The 7,739-nt window shown below is 37.0% G+C and overlaps 1 protein-coding gene across 6 annotated transcripts in view; it reads right to left on the bottom strand.

The window, feature by feature from the left end:
- Window positions 1-7,739, bottom strand: part of LOC118120114 (abl interactor 2-like) — an 882,953-nt gene that overhangs the window by 802,460 nt on the left and 72,754 nt on the right. The window lies entirely within an intron of this gene.

Here is a 7,739-nt window from a genome sequence, read left to right as displayed (position 1 = left end):
TACGAGTTTGTAGGACCTTGGCAAGTTAGGAGGGGTTAGGTTAGGGGTTAGTTAGGGTTAGGGGTTAGGGTTAGGGTTAGGGTTAGGGTTAGGGTTAGGGTTAGGGTTAGGGTTAGGGTTAGGGTTAGGGTTAGGGTTAGGGTTAGGGTTAGGGTTAGAAAAAATATCTCGATGACTCCCCCTGCTTCGTCCGACGACTGGGCAGTTTGAACTAGGGAGTCAAAGGCAATGCACTGGCCCACGCACGTCATCGACTACTCTCCATTCTCACCTATCCCCTTTGCCTGAAATGGCTTTTGATATGAGTTGGTTTTTAATATGAACGTTATTTTGTTTTGGGATATTGTTCCTTTAAGGGTTAGAAAAAAATATCTCGATGACTCCCCTGCTTCGTCAAGCGACTGGGCCGGTTTGAACTAGGGGTGAGCAGTGCTGACCCACGCCACGTCATCGACTACTCTCCCATTCTCACCTATCCCCCTTTGCACAAATGGCTTTTGATATGAAGTTGGTTTTTAATATGACGTTATTTTGTTTTGGGATATTGTTCCTTTAAAACAACTAGTTTAATTTATTTGATATTTTAAATCTTTCATTGTAAGTGCTTTCTGTTTTTGTTTTCTGTATTGATATTTCGCGATTTATTGATTCTCATTCCATTGTTGAATTATTGTTGTTTGATTTTGACGAATGTGGTTGGACTATTATTTCTATAGATACTATTTTAATTTCCTAATTTTGTTATGGAATTATCATCAGTAGTGGACCTCAAGGATCGCGCCGGGTGTTTCGGCCATCATCACTAGACACCTCTCCGAGAAGGCCGCCAGGGGACAGTCAAGCAGGGTGTGTCCAACTAAATTTTATTATAATCTAATTCTAAGATAATTTAGAAAAGGATTCACGGTTTGTTAGGATCAACTGGTTGGTATTAGAATTAATATTAAGGATAAAATGGTTTGGGTTTGGATTAGAGTTAAGATTAATATAAAGGATTAAAAAGGTTAGGTTTAGGCATGGGGTTAACTGGTTAGGTTTAGGCGTAGGGTAACTGGTTAGGTTTGGCGTAAATTAACTGGTTAGGTTTAGTAAATTAACTGGTTAGGTTTAGAGTTAAGGTATTGATTAAGGTTTAGGATAATGGTTAAAAGATTAGATTAAGGTCATGTTGGGGCGCAAACAGGTTTCAGCTAGTGGAGACTCTGGGGATGACATCCTTTAATTCTGGTTCTCTTGTAGTGAATTAAGGTTGGATAAATAACTGGAGTCTGCTCACTCTATAATTTGCCCAGTCGGGGTTGGAACATCGGTTTCATCCTTCTGTTGGTTTTGGAGAAAGGCCACATGCCGTGAAGCTCAAACCTCAAAGCTCAAAAGTCCTCCACTGGGAATGAGTAGGGCTCCTAAAAGTTCCTGTGTCCCATACACATGACTCAGGAACTTCTGAGCAATGCTCTGTGTCACTTACACCGCAAGACATGCTTTGAAGTATTGTTACAACGAACTCATCTTGAATTTCTCCATGGATTGAATTCAAAAAGAGCTGATTATCTGTGGGGCAGGTGCTTAGTCTGTGTACATGCCTCCTTACTCATAGTTTTGCTGAGTTTGGAATTTTATATTATAAGAGATCTTAATTAAAGAGAACTCCCTCTTGAGATCGTAAATATCCTATAATTTTAAGTTTAGGTGGCTTATGCAGAGATATTTTAAGAAAAGTGATGTTAGAAACAATCCCATAATGCATTGCAGAGGAGAAGTGTCACCTGGTAAAGAGTCTATGAGAAACATCTGTCAAACTTGTTTAAATTGAATAATTGTGACCTAAAACAAGTCAAACTATTAGAGTGAATTAGGTAGGACCCATCTATATGAATTATTTATCCAATTGGTTAATAGTCTCCCTTGGTTATCTGTGAAGTACATTAAGTTTCTATTTATTCAGTTCGAATTGGTTTTTAATTAGTATCTCTTCCTTAGTGTGCCAGTAGGGGTAGTGTTTGTCTGACAAACTAATATAAGTAGTACTCAATCATTCCAATTAATCAATAAATAAATAATTAAATAATTAAAAATCTTAAATTAGAGAAATTCCTCTGGGTGATATTTTTCCTGATCGTTTTTTTGGATTTATTTTGCAGATAAGAGGAGAGTAATTTGACTAGACTTGTTTTATAAACCAATCCCATCATCCTTTAGGAGTAATGGACCAATCAGTAGACACGGTCTCTTTATTAAGTTAAAACACCTTTTGTAATGTCTGTAAATTATTTATTATCATAGAATTTAATCAAATGTTAGATAGATTAAGTAGGGTCCATCTTACTAAATAATCAATTTATTGGTTAATTATTCCACTGAAATGATCTGTTAATTAAATTTAGCTGGTAAAAATGATAAAACTGATATATTCTTAATTTTCTGTGATGATAACATAATGAGGAAACAGTGGGGGAGAGAGACCTGTGCAGGTCAAACCCTCCCCCGCCCGGTTGGAGCTGTGAATCTGTCTCCCCCGCCCTCCCTCACTGAAAGTGAGGAAAGGAGAAGAAGAGGATTTTTATATATATTAAATACTTTATATATGATTGGGATATTTATAGTAATATTTATTTTATATAATTGTAAGAGTTTTCAATATAATCATTGTAATTATTTTGTGATTTCCTCTAGGATTAGTTTTAAAGGTTGACCTCAGGTAAGTCTGGATAGTGTCTGATATTCTAGAAGATGATTTTCCATCTTTTCTCAGGTTTGGGGGGCAGAGCTCAGATCTGGAGTTTGTTCTGTCTCCTGCTGTAGAATACAATCTGCTGGTTCTGATCTTTGCTCCCGGCTTTTCTTGTGGTTTAGAAAGTGTCGTTTGTTAGTTAGACTGGGTTTTGTTTTGTGGATTTGGGGTCCTTGGACTGGTTCTTTTGTCTCCTTTGTGTCGCCCATCAGTTCGTCCTTGTCTTGATTCTTTGGCTGCAGAGAGCAAGAAAGCGTTTTTGGGAGGGTAGGCAAATCGGTTTCAAGAGAGCCGTTCGTCCGATGGCTCTGGCTGGGTTAGGAGTTAGAAAAAAATATCTGATGACTCCCCCTGCTTCGTCGGCCGACTGGGCAATTTTGAACTAGGAGTCAAAGGCAATGTCCTGCATTACATACGTCATCGACTACTCTCCATTCTCACCTATCCCACTTGCCTGAAATGGCTTTTGATATAGGTTGGTTTTAATATGAAACGTTATTTTGTTTTGAGATATTGTTCCTTTAAAACAACTGGTTTAGAGATTTTATTGATATTTTAAATCTTTCATTGTAAGTGCTTTCTGTTTTGTTTTCTGTGGTGATATTTCGCAGTTGTGATTCTCATTCCATTGTTTGAATTATTGGTTGTTTGATTTTGTGAGTTGGATTTGGACTATTATTTCTATAGATACTATTTTAGGCTCCTAATTTTACATTATGGAACACATCATCAGTAGTGGACCTCAGGATCATCGGGTGTTTGACCATGTCATCACTGGGCACCCTCTCCCGAAGGCCCGCCAGGTGAGTCAAGCCCAGGGTGTGTCCAACTAAGTTTTATTATAATCTAATTCTAAGATAATTTAGAAAAGGATTCACGGTTTGTTAAGGATCAACTGGTTAGTATTAGAATTAATATTAAGAGGATAAATGGTTTGAGTTTGGATTAGGATTAAGATTAATATAAAGGATTAAGGTTAGGTTTAGGCATGGAACTGAGTTAGGTTTAGGCGTAGAATTAACTGGTTAGGTTTAGGCGTAGAATTAACTGGTTAGGTTTAGGCGTAGAATTAACTGGTTAGGTTTGAGTTAAGGTATTGATTAAGGTTAGGATAATGGTTAAGATTAGAATTAAGGTCATGTTGAGGCCTCTGGCTCTGAGTTTCAGCCCCTAGTGGAGACTCTGGGGATGACATCCTTTAAATTCTGGTTCTCTTCAGTAAAATTGGAGTTGGATAAATAACTGGAGTCATACTCACTCCTGCTCAGTGCCCAGTCAGGAGTTGGAACATCGGTTTCATCCTTCTGTGGTTTTGGAGAAAGGCCACATGCCGTGAGCTCAAACCTCAAAGCTCAAAAAGTCCTCCACTGGGAATGATGGGGCTCCCTAAAAGTTCCTGTGTCCCATACACCGCCACGACTCCAGGGAACTTCTGAGCAATGCTCTGTGTCACTACACCATAGGGTATGCTTTAGTATTGTTACAACAGACTCATCTTGGATTTCTCATGGATTGGTCTAAAGGCTGATTCTCTGTGGGCAGGTGTAGTCTGTGTGTACACTCCTTACTCATGGTTTTTGCTGAGTTTGGAATTTTATATTATAAAAGGATCTTAATTAAGAGAACTCCCTCTTAGGATGGTAAATATCCTATAATTTTAAGTTTGGGTGGCTTATATGCAGAGATATTTTAAGAAAAAGTAGTGTTAAAAACAATCACTAATGCATTGCAGGAAGTGTCACCTGGTGAAGTCTATAGAAACATGTCAAACTTGTTTAAGTGAATAATTGTGACCTAAAACAAATCAAACTATTAGAGTGAATTAGGTAGGACCCATCTATATGAATTATTTATCCAATTGGTTAATAGTCTCCTTGGATTTATCTGTAGAAGTACATTAAGTTTCTATTTATTCAGTTCGGAGTGGTTTTAAATTAGTATCTCTTCCTTAGTGTGCCCAGTAGGGTAGTGTTTGTCTGACAAACTGTATAAATTAGTATCCAATCATTCAATTAATCAATAAATAAATAATTAAATAATTAAAAATCTTAAATTAGAAATTCCTCTGGGTGATATTTTTTCTGATCGTTTTGGATTTTGCAGATAAAGAGGAGAGTAATTTGACTAGACATTTTATAAACCCAATCCCATCATCCTTTGAGTAATAGTTTAATCAGTAGACACGGTCTCTTTATTGAGTTAAACCTTACCTTTGTAATGTCTGTAAAATTATTTATTATCATAAGAATTTAATCAATGTTTGAGTAGATTATTAGGGTCCATCCTTACTAGTAATCAATTTATTGGTTAATTATTCCACTGAAAATGATCTGTTAATTAAATTTAGCTGCAAAATATTGATAAAACTGATATATTCTTAATTTTCTGTGATAACATAATAGAGGGGAAACAGAGTCAGGGAGAGACCTGTACGGGTCAAACCCTCCGCCCGGACAGACTGTGGACTCTGTCTCCCCTTTACTCCCTCACTGAGAAGTGAGGAAAGAGAGGAAGAAGAGGGATTTTTATATATATTAAATACTTTATATATGAGTTGGGATATTTATAGTAATATTATTTATATAATTGTAGAGTTTTCAATATAATCATTTATGAGTATTTTGTGATTTCGCAGGATTAGTTTTAAAGAGTTGACCTCAGGTAAGTCTGGATAGTGTCTGATATTCTAGAAGATGATTTTCCATCTTTTCTCAGGTTTCAGGGGCAGAGCTCAGATCTGGGTTTGTTCTGTCTCCTGCTGTGAATACAATCTGCTGGTTCTGATCTTTGCTCCGGCTTTTCTTGTGGTTTAGAGTGTCGTTGTTGATTAGACTAGGTTTTTGTTTTGTGGATTTGGGGTCCTTGGACTGGTTCTTTTCTCCTTTGTGTCGCCCATCAGTTCACGTCCTTGTCTTGATTCTTTGGCTGCAGAGCAAGCGTTTTGGGAGGGTAGGCAAATCGGTTTTCAAAGAGAGCCGTTCGTCCGATGGCTCTGGCTGGAGTTAGGGTTAGAAAAAATATCTCGATGACTCCCCTGCTTCGTCCGGCGACTGGGCAGTTTGAACTAGGAGTCAAAGGCAATGCACTGGCCGCCGTCACCGACTACTCCCATTCTCACCTATCCCCTTTGCCTGAAAATGGCTTTTGATATAGGTTGGTTTTTAATATGAGCGTTATTTTGTTTTGGGATATTGTTCCTTTAAAACAACTGGTTTAAGTTTGTTGATATTTTAAATCTTTCATTGTAAGTGCTTTCTGTTTTTGTTTTCTGTATTGATATTTCGCAGTTTATTGATTCTCATTCCATTGTTTGAATTATTGGTTATTTTGATTTTGTGAGTTAGTTGGACTATTATTTCTATAGATACTATTTTAATTTCCTAATTTTACATTATGGAACACATCATCAGTAGTGGACCTCAGGATCATCGGGTGTTTCGGCCATCTGTCACTAGACACCCTCTCGAGGAAGGCCCGCCAGATGATCAAGCCCAGGGTGTGTCCAAGCGCTAAGTTTATTATAATCTAATTCTAAGATAATTTAGAAAAGGATTCACGGTTTGTTAAGGATCAACTGGTTAGTATTAGGAGTAATATTAAGGATAAAATGGTTTGAGTTTGGATTAGAGTTAAGATTAATATAAGGATTAAAAGGTTAGGTTTAGGCATGGGTTAACTGGTTAGGTTTAGGCGTAGAATTAACTGGTTAGGTTTAGGCGTAGAATTAACTGGTTAGGTTTGGCGTGAGTGCTGGTTAGGTTTAGAGTTAAGGTATTGATTAAGGTTAGGATATTGGTTAGATTTAAATTAAGGTGTGTTTGAGGCCTCTGGCTCTGATTTCAGCCTAGTGGAGACTCTTGGGGATGACATCCTTTAAATTCTGGTTCTCTTCAGTAGGTGGAGTTGGATAAATAACTGAGTCATACTCACTCTGCTCAGTGCCCAGTCGGGGGTTGGAACATCGGTTTCATCCTTCTGTTGGTTTTGGAGAAGGCCACATGCCGTGAAGCTCAAACCTCAAAGCTCAAGAGTCCTCCACTGGGAATGATGGGAGGCTCCTAAAAAGTTCCTGTGTCCATACACGCACGACTCAGGGAACTTCTGAGCAATGCTCTGTGTCACTTACACCGCAAGACATGCTTTAGTATTGACACAGCAGACTCATCTTGGGTTTCTCCATGGATTGGTCTAAAGAGCTGATTATCTGTGGGGCAGGTGTAGTCTGTGTGTACACTCACCTCATGGTTTTGCTGAGTTTGGAATTTTATATTATAAAGGATCTTAATTAAGAGAACTCCCTCTTAGGATGGTAAATATCCTATAATTTTAAGTTTGGTGAAGCATATGCAGAGATATTTTTAAGAAAAGTGATGTTAAGAAACAATCCCATAATGCATTGCAGGAAGTGTGTCACCTGGTAAAAGAGTCTATAGAAACATGTCAAACTTGTTTAAAATTGAATATTGTGACCTAAAACAAGTCAAACTATTAGAGTGAATTAGGTAGGACCCATCTATGAATTATTTATCCAATTGGTTAATAGTCTCCTTGGATTTATCTGTGAAGTACATTAAGTTTCTATTTATTCAGTTCGGAGTGGTTTTAATTAGTATCTCTTCCTTAGTGTGCCAGTAGAATTAGTGTTTGTCTAAACAAACTAATATAAATTGAGTACTCAATCATTCAATTAATCAATAAATAAATAATTAAATAATTAAAATCTTAAATTAGAAATTCCTCTGGTGATATTTTTCTGATCGTTTTTGGATTTATTTTGCAGATAAGAAGGAGAGTAATTTGGCTAGACTTGTTTTATAAACCAATCCCATCATCCTTTAGGAGTAATGGACCAATCAGTAGACACGGTCTCTTTATTAGTTAAAACACCTTTGTAATGTCTGTAAAAATTATTTATTATCATAAGGAATTTAATCCAAATGTTAGAGTAAGATTAAGTAGGGTCCATCCTTACCTAAATCAATCAATTTATTAGTTAATTATTCCACTG

This window comes from Hippoglossus stenolepis, chromosome 13 (assembly GCF_022539355.2).
Source record: "Hippoglossus stenolepis isolate QCI-W04-F060 chromosome 13, HSTE1.2, whole genome shotgun sequence".
Lineage (NCBI taxonomy): Eukaryota > Metazoa > Chordata > Actinopteri > Pleuronectiformes > Pleuronectidae > Hippoglossus > Hippoglossus stenolepis.
The sequence above is the reverse complement of the archived record's forward strand: the minus strand, read 5'-3'. Positions and strand labels throughout refer to the sequence as shown.